Raw genomic sequence first — 21,526 nt, 5'->3', positions numbered from 1 at the left:
CACCAGAGTTCCTCTGCACCTCTCTCTTCGACTTCTGCCAAGGATCGACCGCTGGCTGCTCCTGGACGCCTGCAAAACTGCAACAAAGTAGCAAGAAGACTACCAGCGACATTGTAGCGCCTAATCCTGACGGCTTTCTCGACTGTTTCCTGGTAGTGCATGCTTTGGGGGCTGCCTGCCTTCAACCTGCACTGGAAGCCACAAAGAAATCTTCCATGGATCAACGTAATCTTCCCCCTGCTCCAGCAGGCACCAAACTTCTGCATCACCTGTATTCTGGGACCCCTCTCATCCTGACGAGCATGGCCCCTGGAACACAGGTGGTGGACCCAAGTGACCCAGACTGTCCAGTGGTTCAACTGTCCAAATTTGGAAGAGGTAAGTCCTTGCCTCCCCTCCCCAGACAGTAATCCTGTGCACCACGTGAACTGCAGCTACAAGGGCTTCTGTGCACATTTCCACAAACTCCTTCATGCACAGCCAAGCCTTGGTCCCCAGCACTCTGTCCTGCGATGCGCAGCTCCCTGAGTTGATCTCCGGTGTCGTGGGACCCGGGAAACATCCTGAACAACTAGGTCTAAACCACTACTTGCCTGAACCACTACTGCTAAACAACTTAAAAGTCTCTACAACTAAGTACTGAACAACTACTGTCTAAACAACAATTGTGCCTGAATAACAATTGCCTGAACAACTAATTTTAAGGTAAGGTTTTCCTTTTGGTTTTTATGGTTTATTAGTTGTTTAGAATATATATATATATATTAGTTGTTCAGGCAATTGTTATTCAGACACAATAGTTGTTCAGACAGTAGTTGTTCAGTACTTAGTTGTAGAGACTTTTTAGTTGTTTAGCAGTAGTGGTTTAGGCTATAGTTGTTTAGGACCTAGTTGTTCTGTCACATATTCGTGGGACCCTCTTTTGCAGTGTTGAGACAACCACCGTGTTCAGACTTCTTGAACCCGTGTTCAAGGACTTCTGCAGGTGCTACCTTCTTGTGCGTGGACTCTATACATTGCTGAGGGCCTCCTCTGTCTCCTCTCCCACGTGGCGACATCCTGGTCCTTCCTGGGACCAGGCAGCACCCTTTTTCTTCAACCAGAACTCTTGCAGCTAGAAAAGCTTGTTTGTGCTATTTTGCCTAGGAAATAACTTTGCATCCTGCAACATTCAGTTCCACATATTCTTCAAGAAGGAGAAGTTCCTAGCATCTTTCGTTGTTGCAGAATCTCCAGCTTCTTCCATCCGGAGGCAGCCATTTTGCACCTTCATCCAGGGTTTAATGGGCTCCTGCCCCCCCTGGACACTTTCACGACTCTTGGACTTGGTCCCCTTCCTTTGGAGGTACTCAGGTCCAGGAATCCATCTTCAGTGCTATGCAGTCTGTTGTGGTCTTTGCAAAATCCTCTATCACGGCTTTAGTGTGTTTCTGGGGAAATAGAAGTATTTTACTCCTACATTCCAGGGTCTTGGGGTGGGGTATCTTGGACACCCTTAGTGTTTTCCTACACTCCCAGCGACCCTCTACACACTACGCTAGCATGGGGGTCCATTCGTGGTTCGCATTCCACTTTCTTTGTATATGGTTTGTGTTGACCCTAGACCTATTGCATCCTATTGTATTCCACAAGTAGTGCACTACTTTCTGACTGTGTTACTTACCTGATTTTGGTTTGTGTGTATATTTTGTGTATTTTACTTACCTCCTAATGGAGTATATCCTCTAAGATATTTTTGGCACATTGTCCCTAAAATAAAGTACCTTTATTTTTATTAACTCTGAGTATTGTCTTTCTTATGATATGGTACCTATATGATATAAGTGGTATGGTAGGAGTTTTTCATGTCTCCTAGTTCAGCCTAAGCTGCTCTGCTATAGCTACCTCTATCAGCCTAAGGGATAACTGGACCTGGCACAAGGTGTAAGTACCATCAGGTACCCACTATCAGCCAGGCCAGCCTCCCACAGCTGTGCTTTGAATCTTTGCCACACAAGGAGGTCTTTTGCAGGATGAAGTCTTTTTGGTCCTCAAGGAACAGGAGGTAAGCTCTATCCAAGCCCTTGGAGAGCTCTTCTCAGCAGAGCCAATGGAAGTGGGTGACAAGCCTGACAAAGGTCTTCTCTTGACCCAAATGTCCTGATAGGGGGATGTCGTGAGCCAGGCCCTGTAGAAAGGCCCGGTAACACTGGGGGACCACTAGCATACGTGCTGCCCAAATGGCCGGAGCCTTAGGCTCACTGTAGAGGAGATCATTCTCCCAGTATAGATGGTGATCTCCAGAGACTTCACTTGCTGCTTGGGCTGAGGCCTGTTGCCTCAGACCCTCAAGAGTGGGGCACGCCTTCTACTCTTTGCAGAATTCCTCCCTGGTTAGCCCGCCTTCCACTTACCAGCCAGCAAGTTCAGGTAGGTTACCCAGGTCGGGAATATCTTCCCCAGTTGGCTCAGGGGCCTCCTCTTCTGGGACCCCATCAACCACCGCGGGAATATCTGGGGTGGGTTTCCTGCACCCCTTGCCCTTCCTCTGTGCAGCTGTCTGGGCCATTGTTCCAGGCTCCAGACGCCCTTAACTCCCTTCCTGGGCAGCAATGGACCTTGTGGTCATGCAGACCCACTCAGGCAAACCTAACATCTCCAGGCGGGATCTGAGCTATACCTCCTTCCAGGCAGTATGCTCAAGATCATTGCCTAACAGGCAATCTGCAGGAATGGCAGGACTCACAGCTACCTTTAGAGTACCAGAGACCCCCCCCCACTCAAAGGGAACCAGAGCCACCGGTGGTGACTCTCGCGATTGTCAGCGTCTATGACCTGGTGGAATGTATTAGGAATGATTTGCTCTGCTGACACCAGCTGACCCTTGACAGTAGTAGTACTGGCTCGTGTGTCACGCAGAGCCTCCACCCTTTGCCCATCAATGGTGACCCACTGCCTATACCTGGAAATATTGGTAGGCATGTGGGCTTTTGGCACCATTTCCTTATCTCCCAGGGATACTAGTGACACCTCTATCTGCTCCCCAAAGCTAACTGGGACTGTCTTCCCCCCAAGCGCTACACTAGACAACCTGGGTGTCTGCCCTCCAGTGGGGGGCTGTGCCCTCTCAGGACACTGGGAGTCTCCCTTAGAGTGTCCATGCTTGAAGCACTCTAAGCATTTGGGGATACATTTCCCTTGCTTTTTGTCAAGTATTCTGGCTTTTTCTCAAATGCAGGTTGGGGCTGGGTACCACCACCCCCCGGGAATTGTTTTGGGGACCTTTGGAGAACTCCTTATGTTTAAGTCCCCCCCCTTTCATCTGTTGGGAACCCTGACCACCTTTGTGGGTGTCCCCCCCAGTTACCTTTTTGGCCACTCTGGTGCTAACCCAGAAGTCTGCCTCCTCAGCAGCTTCCTAGGATCAGTCAGCTTACTGTCTACTAAGTGCTGGCGCAACTCTGTAAAACAAATACTGAGCATATCCTCTCTCAGAATCAAATCATATAATCCTGTGTAATCATTTACTTTGCTGCCCTGTATTCATCAATTCAGTGCATGATTGGAGAAATCCAAACAGTGTACCCAAGTTTGTGTGGAGAGTTTGGTCCTGTCCCTGAACCTCTGACGGTATTTCTCAGGAGTCAGCCCAAACTTGGCAAGTAAAGCCTCTTTCATGGGTGCATATACAATTTGATCTTTTGGATCTAGTGTAAGGAATGTGTCCCTCCTCACTACTGGTACATAAAACCACAAGGCCGCCCCCCATTGCTCCTCAGAGATCCCATGAGCCCTTAGTGCAACTTCATAAGCAGCCAACAACTTTTCAATGTCATCTCCCACCACATAACTTGGCACTACACTTTTGGGTATACGAACATGTATGCTGCCACCATCACTGCTGGACTCAGACTGTCTCGCCTTGATATCCATCTCTTTGAGACTCAGTTCATGAGCCAGAAGAATCTTCTTCTCAGCCAAAGCCCTTTCAGCCTCAGCTTGTTTTGCTTCTCTTTCTGCTTCCTCGTCTCTTCTTCCACGTTTAACTTTGCCACTTGCTGTTGAAATTCTCTCTCCTCCCTCCTTTCCTCTGTGGTCAGGCCATGGCTAGAGACAATGCTTCCTGTTTTAGCAGGGGGCACAATTCCAGGGGTAACATCCCCCACTACTGGCAAAAAATCTTCTGAGGGGTCATCCTCTGGACCCTCCTCCTCAACATCCTCATCAGAATGGGCTTTTGCCCAGGCCCTCGGCGCCTTTTGGTATTCCTCCTTTCTGCAGGCACCCTTGGTGTGTACTCCCATCTCTTTGCAGAACCCTTTCAGCTGCTTAACAGTGTATGTCTCCAGCTTTGCTAGGTCAAAATCTTCAGCTCCTGCTTGAGGCCCAGCCAGAGGCATGTTGAATGAGGATTTTAGTTAAAAATGTCAGGCAGAAAACAAAATTGCAGAAAAAGATAAAAAATCAAGTTGACCTTCAACTGTGGGTAGGTAGTGAACACTTAGGTATTGTATGTCACTGCACAAATACAAGTCCTATCCTCACCGCTGATTACCAATGTTAGAAATGGGGTCTTTGGTTGGCAGTCAGGTTACCCCCTGTCTAAGAAAGGACCCTCACTCTAGTCAGGGTAAGTCACACACAATACAAATTATCCTGTGCCCTCCCTCTGGTAGCTTGGCACTGAGCAGTCAGGATTAACTTAGAAGGCAATGTGTAAAGTACTTGTGCAATAAATCATGCAATGACACAGTAGATCACCACAACAATACACCACCCAGTGTTTAGAAAAATATATAATATTGATCTGGTAAGATGAAGGTAAAAAATTATCAAGATGCAATAACTATATGTTGAAATATCACGGTAAAAATGATATAAAGTTTCTTTAGTCTTTTAAAAAGCAACAAGTGTCTCTTGCAAGCACAAAGTACCTGTTTGTGTTCAAATTCTCTGCAAAAGGCAGCAGAGGAGGAGATGTGTGGAAAACTGTGAGGTATGCGTCGATTTTTCCAGAGCACACAGACAATTTGTCGTCGAGTTTTCACGGAGGGCAGGCTTTGTGTCAATTTCCTGCGCGTAGACTGGAATCCTCTTAGGGTTGTGCGTTTTTTGGACGCCCCAGGGACGATGAGCTAAAATCCTGGGCATGCAGGACGAAGTCATAGGAGCTGCGTCGATCCGGTGGGCGTTGCATGGAAATTTCTGCCGCACGGCTGGCGCTTGTGTCAATTCCTCTCAGGAATTCGGGCTGCGTCATTCTGTCTCAGCTTTGCGTCGATTCCGTGGGCCGTGCGCCTAAGTTCCAGTTGCAACACTGGCACTGCGTCGTTCTCCACTTTTGGGAGCCGGGCTGCGTTATTCCGGTTTGGCATGCAATGATTTTTTCACTGCGATGCAGGATGTGCGTCGTTTCTTGCAAGCTGTCTTTTTGGACCTGAGACTTCAGGGAACAGGAGGCAAGCTGTGTCCAAGCCCTTGGAGAGCACTTCTCAGCAGAGCCAGAGGGCAGCAAGGCAGCAGGGGAACAGCAGGGCAGCAGTCCTTTGCAGAAAAGCAGTCAGTTGAGTCCTTTGGGCAGCCAGGCAGTTCCCCTTGGCAGGTTCTGGTTCAGGGATTCTTCTCCACTGCTATCTTGTCCAGAAGTGTTGGAGTTGGTACGGTCAGAGACCCTGCTTAAATTCCCAAATGTGCCTTTGAAGTGGGGGAGACTTCAAAGAGTGGCTTAGAAGTGCACAAGGTCCCCTTTCAGTTTCCGCTTCTCTGCCAGGGTCCTAGTAGGGGGTGTGGCTGTCCTTTGTGTGAGTGCAGGATACTGTCCTTTAACATGTAAGTGTCAGGCCCTCCACCCTCCCAGCCCAGGAAGACCCATTCAATATGCAGATGTATGCAAGTGTGAATGAGCATCCTGTGTTTGGGGTTGTCTGAGTGAATGCACAAGGGAGCTGTCAAATAAACCTAGCCAGACGTGGATTGTAAGGCACAGAAGGATTTAAGTGCAGAGAAATGCCCACTTTCTAAAAGGGGCATTTCTAAAGTAGTAATATTAAATCCAACTTCACCAGTCAGCAGGATTTTATATCACCATTCTGGCTATACTAAAATGACCTGGTTACTCCTTTCAGATTAGAAGCTACCACTCAAACTGTATGTGAGGGTAGCCCTAATGTTAGCCTATGAAAGGAGCAGCCCTCCCAGTAGTGTAAAATGAACTTAGGAGTTTTACACTACCAGGACATGTAAACTACACAGGTACATGTCCTGCCTTTTGTCTACACAGCACCCTGCCCTATTCGTTACCTACGGCCAACCTTAGGGGTGACTGATGTGTAGACAAAGGGGAGTTTTGGGCTTGGCAAGTACTTTTAAATGCCAAGTCGAATTTGGCAGTGAAACTGCACACATATGTCTTGCAATGGCAGGCCTGAGACAAGGATAAAGGGCTACTTAAGTGGGTGGCACAATCAGTGCTGCAGGCCCACTAGTAGCATTGAATCTACAGGCCCTGCGCACATGTAGTGCACTTTACTGGGGTCTTATAAGTAGATTAAATAAGCCAATTGGGTATAAACCAATGTCAACATTTTTTAAGGGAGAGAACATATGCACTTTAGCACTGGTCAGCAGTGGTAGAGTGCTCAGAGTCCTAAAACCAGCAAAAACAGTGTCCAAAAAGTGGAGGGAGGTAGGCAAAAAGTTAGGGCTGAACACCATAAGGCTGTCAGGTCTAACAAAGCAAAACGCCATTAATGATTGTTTATGTGCAGGAAGGGACACCTTGCTGCACATAAACAATCATTTCTTGCAACACAGGCACCCTTGCATTGTGGTGCAAGGCTGCCTGCGTGTAGGAGGCTGGCCTGGTTGTACTGAGTACCTATGGTACTTACACTTTATACCAGGTCCAGTTATCCCTTTTTAGTGAAATGTAGGCAGTGTTCTAGCATCTTAGGATGTCTAGGGGTAGCTGTAGCAGAGCAGCTTAGGCTAAACTAGGAGACATGCACAGCTCCTGCAATACCACTAATGTTACACAGTACCTATACACAATAAAAGACAATACTCAGTGTTACCAAAAATAAAGGTACTTTATTTTAGTAACACAAGGCCAAAATATCTTAGAGGGAATACTCCTTCTTGAGGTAAGTATTATACACAATGGGCCATATTTATACTTTTTGACGCAAAACTGCGCTAACGCCATGCGGGCGCCGTATTTAATCAATGACGTTAGCCGGCGTTAGCCGCCGGCGCTGCCTGGTGTGCGTGGAAAAAAACGACGTACACCAGGCAGCGCCGGCGTAGGTGGATATGGGGCTTGGGCGTCAAAAAATGGGGCAAGTCAGGTTGAGGCAAATTGTTCGCCTCAACCCGATTTGCGCCATTTTTTTCGACTCCCAACCCCCATAGAAATGACTCCTGTCTTAGCAAAGACAGAAGTCATGCCCCCTTGCCCAATGGCCATGCCCAGGGGACAAATCAGGCCCCCCTATGCCACAAATTTTTTTTTAAAAAATGACTTACCTGAACTTACCTTAATGTCCCTGGGATGGGTCCCTCCAGCCTTGGGTGTCCTCCTGGGGTGGGCAAGGGTGACAGGGGGTGTCCCTGGGGGCATGGGAGGGCACCTCTGGGCTCCTTCAGAGCCCACAGGTCCCTTAACGCCTGCCTTTTCCAGGCGCTAAAAAACGGCGCAAAAGCGGCCGTACGTCATTTTTTTTGACCCGCCCACTCCCGGGCGTGAAATTTGCCCGGGAGTGTAAATACGGCGTACATGCCTCGGAGTCAATTTTTTAGACGTGAACGCCTACCTTGCATATCATTAACGCAAAGTAGGTGTCCACGCTAAAAAATGACGCAAACTCCATGGACTTTGGCGCTAGACGCGTCTAACGCCAAAGTATAAATATGGAGTTAGTTTTGCGTCGGAATTGCGTAAAAAAAAACGACGCAATTCCGGCGCAAACGGAGTATAAATATGCCCCAATATATACACTAGCAACCAAAATTAGGTAAGTAAACAGTCATAGAATAGTGCAAACACTGGAAAATACAATAGATTGCAATGGGCCTAGGGGCAACACAAACCATATACTAAAATAGTGGAATGCGAATGTCGAATTCCCCCCTAGGCAAGTGTAGTATGTAGGGGGGCGCGGGGAGTGTAAGAAAACACCAAAGGTAAGTAAAGTACCCCAGAGGCCAGGAATGCAGGCATAAAGTACAGCAAGTTTCCTCAGGACACACTACAAGTCCTGGTAAAGGATTATGCGAGAACCAAGCAAGACTGCAAGCAACAAACAATGGATTCCTGGACCTGAAGACCTATGGAGAGAGGAGACCAAGTCCAGAAGTCGAAGAAGAGTCCAGGAAGAACAGGAGCCCCTGCCATCCTAGAAGTTGGTGCAAAAGTGGATTCTCCGTGAGAAGAAAAGTACAGAAGAGCACCAAAAAAGATGGCTGCGGGTTTCTGCTTGGTGCAGGTGATTTCCCACGTCGAGTTGTTGGATGCAGGTTGTTTGCATCACTGGATTCTGCCAACAAGCCTTGACTCAAGCAAGTACGTGGTTAGTGTCAAAGAGGAGCTGCCTGGACCCAGGAGGGACCTGGGAGTCACACCCCAGACTTAGGAGACAGAGGGGGCTCTCAGCACTTCAGAGAGCCCTCAGAAGACCAGGCAGCACCCACGGGACTCCCAGAACATGGGGACAAAGAAGATGCAAAGTGCGGTCATCGCAGCACTACACTGGAGGGACTCACACCACTGGAGAACAACTCAGAGAGCTGTGCCTTGCAGGATTGATTGCTGGGGACCTGGGCTATGCTGTGCACGAAGAACTTTTGGAAGAAGTGCACAGAAGCCCATGGAGCTGCAGAAGATGCAGTGCACAGGCATACTCTCACAGCACGGGGAGGCAAGCTCTTACCTCCACCAAACGTGGATAGCTGGACCTTTGGACAGCCTGGGTCACTTTGGTTCACCACCTGTGTTCTAGGGAGCATGCTGGTCGTCGGGAGAGGAGTCCAAGAGTACCAGTTGTCTTTGCAGAAGAGTGCCTGCTGAAGCAGGGAAGTGACTCTGTTACTCCACGGGAGATTCCTTCGGTTCTTCTGGTGCAGGGTGCAGACAGGCAGTCCTCAGAGCGTGCGCACCTTGGAAACTGTTGCAAATGCTGACTAGAGCTGAAGTTGCAGGTCACAGGAGTCATTCTGGATACTTTGTTGCAGTTACAGCAGTTCCTGGAGCAGTCTGCGGTTCATCTGACTGTCAGAAGCTGAAGAAGAGTATGCAGAGGAGTCCTGGAGGAATCATGCAAACTAAATCTGAGGAAACACCCAGAGGAGAGACCCTAAATAGCCCTGAGAGGGGGATTGGCTACCTACCCAGGTATGCACCTTTCAGGAGGGGTCTCTGACGTCACCTGCTGGCATTGGCCACTCAGACGTCTCCAGAGGGTCCACACACCTTGGAATTCAAGATGGCTAATGCCAGAGACACTCTGGAGGAGCTCTGGGCACCACCCCTGGGGTGGTGATGAGCAGAGGAGTGGTCACTCCACTTTCCTTTGTCCAGTTTCGCGTCAGAGCGGGGACTGGGGGTCCCTGAACCAGTGTAGACTGGATTATGCAAGGAGGGCACTGTTTGTACCATTTAAAGCATTTCCAGAGGCTCTGCGAGGATACCCCCTGATGCCTGTAAAACCTATTTCCAGTGGGAGAGGGTATAACTCCCCTCTCCTAAAGGAAATGCATTGTTATGCCTTCCTGGGATTGAGCTGCTCAATCCCCAGGAGGGCAGAAACCTGCCTGTGAGGTGGCAGCAGCTGGGGCTGCAGTGGAAACCCCAGAGTGCTGGTTTGGCAGTACTGGGGGTCCATGGTGGAGCCCCAAGGGTGTATGGGATTGGCCCCCAATACCAGATTTGGATTGGGGAGTCCATTCCATGATCGTAGACACCTCACATGGCCATATTCGGAGTTACCTTTGTGAAGTTACATCTATGTTTTGACATGTATGTAGTGCATGCATATAATGGTATCCCTGCACTCACAAAGTGCAAGGAATTGGCCCTGGATGACGTGGGGGCACCTTTGCTAGTGCAAGGGTGCCCTCACACACAGTAAATATGCACCTAGCTTTCAGTAAATGAAGGTTAGACATGTAGGTGACTTATAGGTTACTTAGTGAAGTGAAAAATGGCTGTGAAATAGTGTGTTCACTATTTCACTCAGGCTGCAGTGGCAGTACTGAAGAGAGGTTTGTAGGAGCTCCTTATGGGTGGCAAAAGAAATGCTGCAGCCCATAATGGTCTCCTGGAACCGCAATGCCCAGGATACATAGGTACCATATACTAGGGACTTATAAGGGGGGTCCAGTGTGCCAATCAGAATTGGAATATGTAGTCACTAACCTTTAGTGATACATTTGGTAAGTAGATAGAGCATAAGCACTGAAGTTCTGGTTAGCAGAACTTCAGTGACACAGTCAAGCATACTGACAACACACATAGGCCACAAACTATGGGCACTGGGGTCCTGGCTAGCAGAATCCCAGTGAGACAGGCAAATAACACTGACAAATAGGTTTAAAACTATGAGCACTGGGGTCCTGGCTAGAAGGATCCCAGTGAGACAGTAAAAACACACTGACAAACACTCACAAACAGGCCAAAAATGGGGGTAACCATGCTAGAAAGAGGCTACTTTCTCAAACTGCGTTGGCTCTAGGCAGCTGATTCTAGTGCCAGTGCACAGGGAGGGGACAGCAATGCACCATATCTTGTAGATACAGCACATTTCTTCCCTTTCCCGGTGGCGCAGCAAGACTCTTGCTGCGCCGTCCTGTGCCACGGGGGCTTGTAAGTAAGCCCCTAAGTCCTCTAAGGGCTTTCTTGAGAGGGAGTCCAGGTTAGCAGGTCGTCCAGATAGGGATGGACTATTTTTCGTCAAGAATGGTGGAGACCTAGTACCAAAGCTAGGATGTTTCTGAAGATTCCATCAGAAGCCTTTAATTTTAAAGGGAGCACCCGGAACTGCCTTGGTGGTTTCCTAAGGCAACCTTGAGGAATTCCTGAAAAACAGAAGCTGCAGGAACATGTTGGTATGCATCCTGTAGGCAGACCTTTGTCAGAAAATCTCTAGAGGAAATTAGTAGAATCACCTGTTGAAGTGTATTCATCTTGAAATGCATGCGTGTGAGTCAGTGGTTCAAAAACCTGAATTCTGTTACAATCCGTTACTCGCCAAAGACCTTCTTGATGAGGAATACTTTTGAATAGCAACTGTAACTTCTGTCCTGAAAGGGACTTTGATTATGGCTCTTTTGTCCAAACATAAAGAAATTCTGCCTTGCAACGCTTTTTGTCGTCCCTGAAGGCCAAGGTATTTGTGTAAAGTGTGGATCCTGAAACTCTGATGAAACATGTATAACAATGCCTTGGATAACAATTCACAGAACTTACTTGTTGGATATCCATTCCTTCCAAGTGTACTGAAACTCCCCCAGGATTAGAAATAGTCCAAGCTTGGCCAGGAGTTCATTTGTAAACCCCCTTTACCACAAGATTAGCAAGATGATTTGCCTCATTGGGAAACCTTAGGCTCAAAACTGGCTATCTTTTCTCTCCTGATGAAAGTCTGTTCTCTTCCTCCTGTAACAGCCAGTCTTTTTTTCTTGCCGCCTGTGGTGGAAAGGTTAAATATGTTTTTGGCTTTTAAATTACATTTTTAGTACCTTCTCTAACTGTTCCCCAAAAAAACAACCACTGGCAAATGGCTTTTTTAGAAGGCAATTTTCTAAGCTGCCTCGACCTTCTAGCGTATCAAGTGTAAGTTCTTCTGACCTGCCTGCTGTAGTTCAACTAATGTCTGGAAAGGCCAAGGCCTGGCTTAGTTATGTTTTGGTAACCTCTCTTAACCGAGTGGCATTTTTACGAGGAAAGGTGGATAAGGATGGCAGATGAAAAATAGAGAACTAAAGAGACATAGCTGGACGATTGAAGGCTGCTATATGTATGCTTTGAAACGTTGTATCTACAACAAATGTACAGTTTTCTCAAGGGCCTTTTTCCTGGCAAAGGATAATTGTGTCATTATTTGCACTGACTAAGGATACTTGTTTGGCAGATTTAGAGTTATGGCTAGTTGTGGTTCCAGAAATGGGATCATGGCATTTCCAGGAGCACCCATCCGGACTTGTTCCAGTGTCTGACTTGCTTCAAGCTCTGCCAATAAGAGTAACTGGGTTTATTTTTACTGCTATATCTGATGACCTGATTATGGACTACTGCAAATACAAATGTGATGAGGTCGATTTCCTGCCAGGCACAACAAGCTGCCCCAGTCCATTCAATGCCTCATGTCACTGTTTGGAGCCAGGGGACTGGCTTCTCAAGAAGAACCATATGTAAAAGAAGTGGCTACCGCATTTGTGGAAATGACCATAAATGCTTCTTCTGGTTACAGACACTTCTGTAAAGAAATGAAGGTTTGGCTGCTTGGCTGCATGTTTCACACACCAAAAAGGTGAGAGCACCAGAGAAAGGGAAAAGAGAAACACTGCCCACTGACAAAAAAGTACTTCAGTTAGGGTGAAAGAAGATTCCACAGGCAATAGGCCAGAAGGGACAGATGAGTCACCCAAACTCACTAAGGAGAAGACACTCACAATCAGCACTGCAGCCCTGGCAAAGGAGAAAGAATAAAATGCAAAGAACAATGATCGACCTTAGTCATTATTGAAGCTGCATTTGATGCCTACTTGCTCAGAGAGTTCCAGGCTCTGCTGTTTCCAGTGATTTTTCCTTTAGGTAACGGGAGGTCCACCACCCCGGAGATCATCCTCAAGATAAAGGAGGCTGAGAAATATGAAATGCACACACACTACCAGAATAAGTATTGAGAAATCTATTGTGGCCCTGGTGACCCAATGTAGATATAACATGAAAATATGAGTTACTCTGACCAATACAAAGATAAGAAAGTAGGCTCAGTTAATTGAGAAGCCGGTACCTTTCCAATCTCATAGAGAAGGTGACTCTGGAGCTCATCTTTGCAAAAGAAGGTTGCGTATGGTTAATACGTAGGCCGTGCTGTATTGAAATTCCAGCCAGTACAAGCAAGGTGCAGGACTTTATATTTGACATTTCTAAGTCTCACAAGAAGAGGATGACATGAGTATTTCGAGTTTCTAAGACACTGTTGAAAAGTGGTTAAACCAAACCCATGTTTGATGTGTTTGAAATTAAGGAGCAGCAATAGGCACTCCAAGAAGTGTGAGGAAAGGCTACGAGTTAGGAGACACGGGGAAGAGAAAGATAGGGAGTGTGAACAGGAGAAAGAGGCCTGCCATTTGAATGACATTAGACGGATGCCAAGAGGAGGGACTTGTGAGCATATAGGCCAAAATTACCACAGTATATAAATGTGCTTTGGAATTAACAAGCAGAGATGCAGATGGTATTTTGCAAAGCTCGACTTTGTGTGCTATAAGAGTCATAGGGAGGATATCACAATGTTCCAGTCTCAGGCTGGAAGATACTACTCAGCGTTGGACCACAGTGTAAAGTATGCTATTTTTCCAGTAGTCTATCCTGTTGTACCAGGATACGCTGTTACATATTGCTAGTTAATTCTTAGTATTCTCTTTGTGTGAACTGAACTGTCTGATAAAATTCCTTTGATGAAGAAGAGTCTATCTGTCCATGTTTAGAGATAACGTGTTAGACATTGCTAGAACTGATGAGCTAGAGATGCCATTCACCTGATGTAGGAGGCTAGCCTGGCTTATAGTGGGTACCTTGCGGTACTTACACCTTGTGCCAGGTCCAGTTATCCCTTATTTGTAGAATAGAGGTGTTTCTAGCAGCTTAGGCCGATAGAGGTAGCTAAAGCTGAGCAGCTTAGGCTGAACTAGGAGACATGCAAAGCTCCTACTATACCACTTATATCATATAGCACAATATCATAAGAAAACACAATACTCAGAGTTACTAAAAATAAAGGTACTTTATTTTAGTGACAATATGCCAAAAGTATCTCAGAGGATACCCTCACTTAGGAGGTAAGTAATATACACAAATTATATTTACACAAATCCAAAACAGGTAAGTAACAGTAAGAAAAGTGGTGCAAACAATGTAGAATCACAATAGAATGCAATAGGTAGAAATAGGCCTGGGGCAACACAAACCATATACTCCAAAAGTGGAATGCGAATCACAAATGGAACCCAGGCCTATGGTAGGTTGTAGAGGGTCACTGGGACTGGAGGAAAACAGTAAGGGTGTCCAAGATACCCCACCCCAAGACCCTGAAAAGTAGAAGTAAAGTTACCCTACCACCCCAGAAAGACAGAATAGTTGTAATGGGGGATTCTGCAAGAACCACAAGCACCAGCAAAACACTGAAGACAGATTCCTTGGACGTGAGGACCTGTGAAGGAAGGGGACCAAGTCCAAGAGTCACGAAAGTGTCCAGGGGGGGCAGGAACCCACTAAACCCCAGAGGAAGGTGCAAAAGGGCTGCCTCTGGGTGGAAGAAGCCAAAGATTCTGCAACAACAAAAGGGGCCAGGAACTTCTCATTTAGATGGAAGATGTCCCACAGTGTGCTGGAGGTTGCAGAAGTGTTTTCACTCAGAAATACCGCAAACAAGCCTTGCTAGCTGCAAGAGACGCGGTTAAGGTTTTTGGGTGCTGCTGGGGACAGGAAGAACCAGAATGTCTCCTCTTGGAGGAGGAGACAAAGGGGGCACTCAGCAACTCAGAGAGCCCACGCAGAATCAGCAGCACCCGCAGAAGTACTGGAACTGGCACTTAGACGATCTGAGGACAGCGGTCAACTCAGAGTCACAAAGGAGAGTCCCAGGATGTCGGAGTCCAACTCAGTTTGTTGGGCAATGCAGGACGGAGTGCTGTGGACCCAGGCTAGGCTGTGCACAAAGGAATCCTTGGAAAAGTGCACAGAAGCCAGAGCAGCTGCAGATCATGCAGTACACAGGATTGCTGTCTGGCGTGGGGAGGCAAGGACTTACCTCCACCAAATTTGGACGGAAGGGCCACTGGACTGTGGGAGACACTTGGACACAGCTCCTGTGTTCCAGGGACCACGCACGTCAGGATGAGAGGGGACCCAGTGGACCGGTGATGCAGAAATTTGGTGCCTGAGTTAGCAGGGGGAGGATTCCGTCGACCCACTGGAGATTTCTTCTTGGCTTCCAGTGCAGGGTGAAGGCAGACAGCCACCAGAAAACAGTCGAAAAAGCTGGCAGGATGAGGCGCTACAAGGTTGCTGGTAGTCGTCTTGCTACTTTGTTGCGGTTTTGCAGGCGTCCTGGAGCAGTCAGCGGTCGATCCTTGGCAGAAGTTGAAGAGGGAAGTGCAGAGGAACTCTTGTGAGCTCTTGCATTGGTTATCTGGGGAATATCCCAGAGGAGAGACCCTAAATAGTCAGAAAAGGAGGATTGGCTACTGAGAAAGGAGGCTTGGCTACTGAAAGAGGTAAGCACCTATCAGGAGGGGTCTCTGACGTCACCTGCTGGCACTGGCCACTCAGAGCTGTCCATTGTGCCCCAACACGTCTAAATTCAAGATGGCAGAGGTCTGGGACACACTGGAGGAGCTCTGGGAACCTCCCCTGGGAGGTGCAGGTCAGGGGAGTGCTCACTCCCCTTTCCTTTGTCCAGTTTCGCGCCAGAGCAGGGCTGGGGGATCCCTGAACCGGTCTAGACTGGCTTGTGCCCATCAAAGCATTTCCAGAGGCTGGGGGAGGCTACTCCTCCCCAGCCCTTCACACCTATTTCTAAAGGGAGAGGGTGTTACACCCTCTCTCAGAGGAAATCCTTTGTTCTGCCTTTCTGGGACCAGGCTGCCCAGGCCCCAGGGGTGCAGAATCCTGTCTGAGGGGTTGGCAGCAGCAGCAGCTACAGTGGAGACCCCGGAAAGGCAGTTTGGCAGTACCCAGGTTCTGTGCTAGAGACCTGGGGATGCATGGAATTGTCCCCCCAATACCAGAATGGTATTGGGGTGACAATCCATGATCCTAGACTTGTTACATGGCCATGTTCGGAGTTACCATTGTGATGCTATATATAGGTAGTGACCTATATGTAGTGCACAAGTGTAATGGTGTCCCAGCATTCACAAAGTTCGGGGAATTTGCCCTGAACAATGTGGGGGCACCTTGGCTAGTGCCAGGGTGCCCACACACTAAGTAACTTGGCACCTAACCTTCACCAAGTGAGGGTTAGACATATAGGTGACTCATAAGTTACTTATGTGCAGTGAGAAATGGCTGTGAAATAACGTGGACGTTATTTCACTCAGGCTGCAGTGGCAGTCCTGTGTAAGAATTATCTGAGCTCCCTATGGGTTGCAAAAGAAATGCTGCAGCCCATAGGGATCTCCTGGAACCCCAATACCCTGGGTACCTAGGTACCATATACAAGGGAATTATAAGGGTGTTCCAGTATGCCAATGAGAATTGGTGAAGATAGTCACTAGCCTGCCGTGACAATTGTGAAAGCAGAGAGAGCATGAACACTGAGGTTCTGGTTAGCAGAACCTCAGTGATACAGTTAGGCACTACACAGGGAACACATACAGGGCATACATTATGAGCACTGGGGTCTTGCCTGGCAGGATCCCAGTGACACATAGGCAAAACAAACATGCATACAGTGAATATGGGGGTTACATGCCAGGCAAGATGGTACTTTCCTACACCTGATTCACAAATTCATGCTCAAAGAACGATTCTGCAATCAAGATCTATTTCTAAATTGTGCTTTGGCACTGGGGACTCCCCCATGTTTGTGCTTGGACTTATTCAACACCCAAATTCCTCATAGAATTATAGAGAATCCCCCTCCAGGTTTGACTGAATATATTAGTACCAATATTAAGGATTCTTTTGATAGACCAGCAAGACAAAATTGAGGTTGGGATGTCCCATAATGGTGATTTCAGATAAGGGGGCCATAGTGTCAATTTTAGAACCTAAGCGGGAGAAGTAAGAACCTCAGAAAAGGGGTAGACAAGGCATGGGCTTCATGCCAGGACAAGGAACTGGATGCTTTAGGTTCTGTTGGCAACATGCTATACTTAGAAGAGCTAGCAAAAACTTCTGGTGAGGCTGTGAACCTCAATGCGGATCTAGGGGATTTGATGATTTCTCATTTGTTAAGCAACAACCAGCTCTTTGAGTAAGAGCTCATAAAAGAAATTAGATGCATGTTCAAACTTTCACATCTTTGGACAAGGCCCATACTTCTCTTGCTAGAAGTTTGGTCTAAATATCTCCCAGGACTAGAAGATTTGGTAGTTGTTTTGCCAGCAGGCAGCCCTATCCAGATCCTTCTCATCCAGACAACAGTTCAAGTACTCTAGGCCCTCATTCTTCCTGCAAACTACAAAGGGAGGAGGCTTCTTTGTCAGCTGAGGTCAGGCAGTGGAATAGTAAATTAGCACTTGTATAGCGCACTACTCACCCGTTAGGGTCTCAAGGCGCTGTACTCATACCGCTATGGAACCCCTCCTGGCTTTTCCCTGTGAAGCCAGGCATCCAAGCGCTGTTGGGGCCGTTGTGGAGATTAAGCAAGCTATTGCCCAGAGTTGCAGAGTGGGACCCATGAATTAGATTAGGCACCGAGGCGAGAATTATCTGGTCAAGGGGAATTGAGCCCAAGACCTGCCGAAGCGGGACTTGAACCCTGGTCTTGAGCCAGATCTCTCCTTCAGGGTCTGCCACTCTAACCATTGAGCCACACTTCTCCACATGAATGGGAATTCAACGTAAGCATTCTCCCCATATAAAAGTATTAGGGCAATTGGTACAGTTCATTGTTGGGATGTGATTTAAAGCAATCCATGGGTATGTTAGACAGTTTTTCCGAAACATGTTTGTACTACAGGGGTGCCCAGGGGTGCTGGCAACAGACCCAATGCCTAGCTAGTTTTGTCAAGAGGGCATGGATTTGGATGCAGGTGAGGTTCAGGAGTTGTTGTGGAAACAGGCAATAGAGTCCTATGTACTGCACCCAGGGAGCTTTATCAGCAATATTTTCCTGGTGCAGAAAAAGAATGCAAATTTCAGAGAGGAAATATACCTAAAAAACAGTATCTGTATGTTCTTTACCAGCATTTTAAGCTGGAGACAGTGGTCATTCTCAGGGACACTTTGCTTCCAGCAGATTGAATTGTTTATCTGCATTTAATAGATGCTTACTTGACAGTTCCAATATTATAGCACAACAGAACGTAGCTGCAGCTCCTGTGGCAGGGTCATACTTTCATGTTCCCTTACCTTCCTTAAAGCCTGTCCTCTACAGCATTATGTTTTCCAAGTCGTTTTATGCCCAGTGCCCCACCTTCAAAGGGGCCCGCTGGAAAAATAAACTTTGCCTACATATCACCTCTCTGACTTTCTCACTCTTTGCCAGTGTCATGTTAAGGATTTATGGAGCCACTAGATAGACATAGTTCAATTGTTTTTATTTAAGTGTGTCTCTGAAAGTACGTTCTGTATCATGCCTAGTTGAAGTAGCAGAAAATGGATAAAAACAATTAAACATTTTTGCGAACAGGGGCCCGCTGGAAAAATAAACTTTGCCTACATATCACCTCTCTGACTTTCTCACTCATTGCCAGTGTCATGTTAAGGATTTATGGAGCCACTAGATAGACATAGTTCAATTGTTTTTATTTAAGTGTGTCTCTGAAAGTATGTTCTGTATCATGCCTAGTTGAAGTAGCAGAAAATGGATAAAAACAATAAAACATTTTTGCGAACAGGGGCCCCCAAAGATTGTCTTGCCCGGGGCCCCAAAAATCTTTAGTGTGACACAGGATGTTTCACCAAGCTTCTAAATCCAGTGGCAGCAACTCTCAGGTGCAGGGACAGAAGATGATTATTTATCTAGACAATATGATTTTCCTGGGTTAGTGTTAATCTCCATTGTTGAAGCGGGTATCGGTGGATCTGAGTCAGGATTTGGTGTTTGTAGCCAACAAGGAGACGTTAGGTATTATTTCTTCAAGACAGTTGGAGTTTTGTGGTTTCCCCAATGAGCCCAGAGAAGCAGATTCTGGTACTCCCAGAGGTGAAATTGAAGTCAAACAAGACAGAGTTCAGGATGACCCAATCCAGCAAACACTTTCTCTCTGCAAAGTTGACAAGGTTAGTAAGGCTTCTCTCATCTTCAGTTCATGTGACTGTCCCAGTCCCTGTCTACTATAAGATGCTTTAGAGAAAAAATACATCTGAGGATGGGTCTGCCATATGGGGGGATAGTTCTTTTGGGATGAGATACATGGTTAAACCATATAAGTTTGTGGAACAAAAGAGCCATTTCTCCTATATCCCCAGATCTGGTATTAGAGTCAGATGCAAGTGTATGTTGTCTGGGTGCAAGATGTGGCCTCTTCTTGACTGGAAGAAGATGGTCCAGGAAGGAGTAATGAATGTACATAAATTGTTCATATCTTATTGCAGGCTACTTTACAATTAAATTCTAATGAAGGACAGGGTAAGATGTGCAGTACTACTACATATGGACAATCTGAGGTGTTCAGATATTTAAACAAGCTAGGCAGGACAAGGCCAAGGATTTTGTCAGAGTTGCCCAGATCGCTGTGGGAGTTCGTATTTGGCAGTGGATTTCTTGGAATATCTTTGGGGACCATCCTACACAGTGGCAGACTGGCATTCGAGGATTTTGTATGACAGTAGCAACCAGCAGTTGCACAAGTTTGAAATTGTGGGGACCCTTAGATACAGATCTTTTTGCATCAAGACTGACAATTCAGGTGATCAAACATAACAGATAAGTCCTTATCCAGAACTGTTGTCTATGGATACATTTCTGCAGGACTGGTCTTTAGAAAATCTTTATGCTTTTCCACCTTTCCTCAGGATCCCCAGGTGAGAATTCTCATGTTCACAAACGTTCAATCTGGGTGACAACTGTGATTCCTCTTTGGAGGGCCCAGCCATGGTTACCATTTATTCTAGAGTTGTCAATGGATTGTCCAATTTGGATATTGGGGTTTCAGGATTGCTGAGGGATCCTGGTGAGCAGGACCACAATTTAGTTTTGGGGAGCAAGCTAGAGTTGGTGGCTTGGAATATCTCTGGGCATTTATAGAATTACCAGTCCTTCTGGTTTGGCATTTCAATAATATGAACATTAAAATTGACAATATCAGAAAGGTTAGGCTGAGGACCCAGTCATATTCACAGCAACTGCTGTCATGGATGGCAAGTGATTTAAGGCACCAGACTCAAGAGATGTTCATCTTCAGTTTAGCCGAGTGTTCTACTGACACCTTTTGGACAGAAAAGGCAGTGCCCTTGCAACAGCACAGGCAGCCATGCTCAAACTGGGCTTCCAGGTGCAGCTGCATAACTTTGTGCTCCATGCATTAATATACCTATTATATTCACCATGTGATGACCATATTTTCTGTGTACACTATATTAATCAAAAGTGTTAGTAGGTGGCTGTTTTCATCTATAGTAATAACCACCTTCATATAGCCAAACTATAATCAATGTGTAACCCATATTCATTTGGCTGCAATTTTCTCTCTTAACTTTGGCCTGACTGTGGCCATGAATAAGCCACTCAAATTGTTTCTTTGTAAAATGCATTATGAGTTTTACCTTCTTCTTGCCTCCCCAGGTGCCTTATTGAGGATGCGGTCAACCTGAGCAGTCTACCTACTCCCAGAGAACTTCGGCTTCTGATTGGACAATCTAGACAAAATTGGTCGAAAGAAGCTTCCAGAATTTTCTTTCTTGTATTAATTGTATGTTCCTCAGAGTAGTTTAGCAGATCCTGTCCTGATATGTCTGAGAGAAGCCCTTTCTCATTCTCTGCTGATTTTCCCCTCAGATGTTGAGCTTTATGCTTGAGCACCTGATGCTGACACCTTTCTCTTGAGAATTTACCCTTGTCACTTTTGATGCTTTATTTGGATTAAAAAAGTTCCTTTATTGACCCAATTTATTTCTTGTTCTGTGCTCCTTATTTCATTATATTTTATGTATTTTTCTTTATAATGTACACATTTAGACTGCTTCACCGAATAGATATATATGCATAACTGATAAACTAATCAATTGATTTGAACCTTTGACAATTTTGCCAATAAAGCCTTAATGGTTTATACACCATTGTCTCTGTCATTTTTGTGAAGCCAGATTGGTTTCATTGAAATTGTAATGTATTGCTAATGCGCTCCTTTCCTATTCTTCCAATTGACAATAAAAGTCTCATAAGGCCAGTTTAGACTCCTGTACGATTCCATACTAAAACCTTTAGATATAGTAAAGTCAGCTGGATAAATTGGTAGAGATCAAGTGTGGTTTGTCACTGAAGTGTTGGGAGCTAAAAGATTTAGAACTTGCCTAACTTGCCTAAGTCCTGGTCATGTCCCTAAAGTCTGTAGCCCAATTTGGAGAATCTGTTGGGTTTAATGGTTCTGAAGGAGAGTGTGGTGTTCAAGGAGTGAGTATAAGTTGAGCTGCACGTAGCAAACTGTGTATGTC

The 21,526-nt window shown here is 46.4% G+C and overlaps 1 protein-coding gene across 7 annotated transcripts in view; it reads left to right on the top strand.

The window, feature by feature from the left end:
- The window catches only part of LOC138261513 (LITAF domain-containing protein-like), a 202,841-nt gene extending 181,695 nt beyond the window's left edge, over positions 1–21,146 (top strand). For all 7 annotated transcript variants that reach the window (XR_011199107.1, XR_011199106.1, XR_011199105.1 and 4 more), the window contains one exon: positions 20,658–21,146. The gene's annotated coding sequence lies outside the window, so the exon portion shown is untranslated. The remainder of the gene's footprint in view (positions 1–20,657) is intronic.
- The last annotated feature ends 380 nt before the right edge of the window (positions 21,147–21,526 follow it).

Source organism: Pleurodeles waltl, chromosome 10 (assembly GCF_031143425.1).
Source record: "Pleurodeles waltl isolate 20211129_DDA chromosome 10, aPleWal1.hap1.20221129, whole genome shotgun sequence".
In the NCBI taxonomy this organism is placed as follows: domain Eukaryota; kingdom Metazoa; phylum Chordata; class Amphibia; order Caudata; family Salamandridae; genus Pleurodeles; species Pleurodeles waltl.
This window is presented reverse-complemented; position numbering and strand designations above follow the sequence as displayed.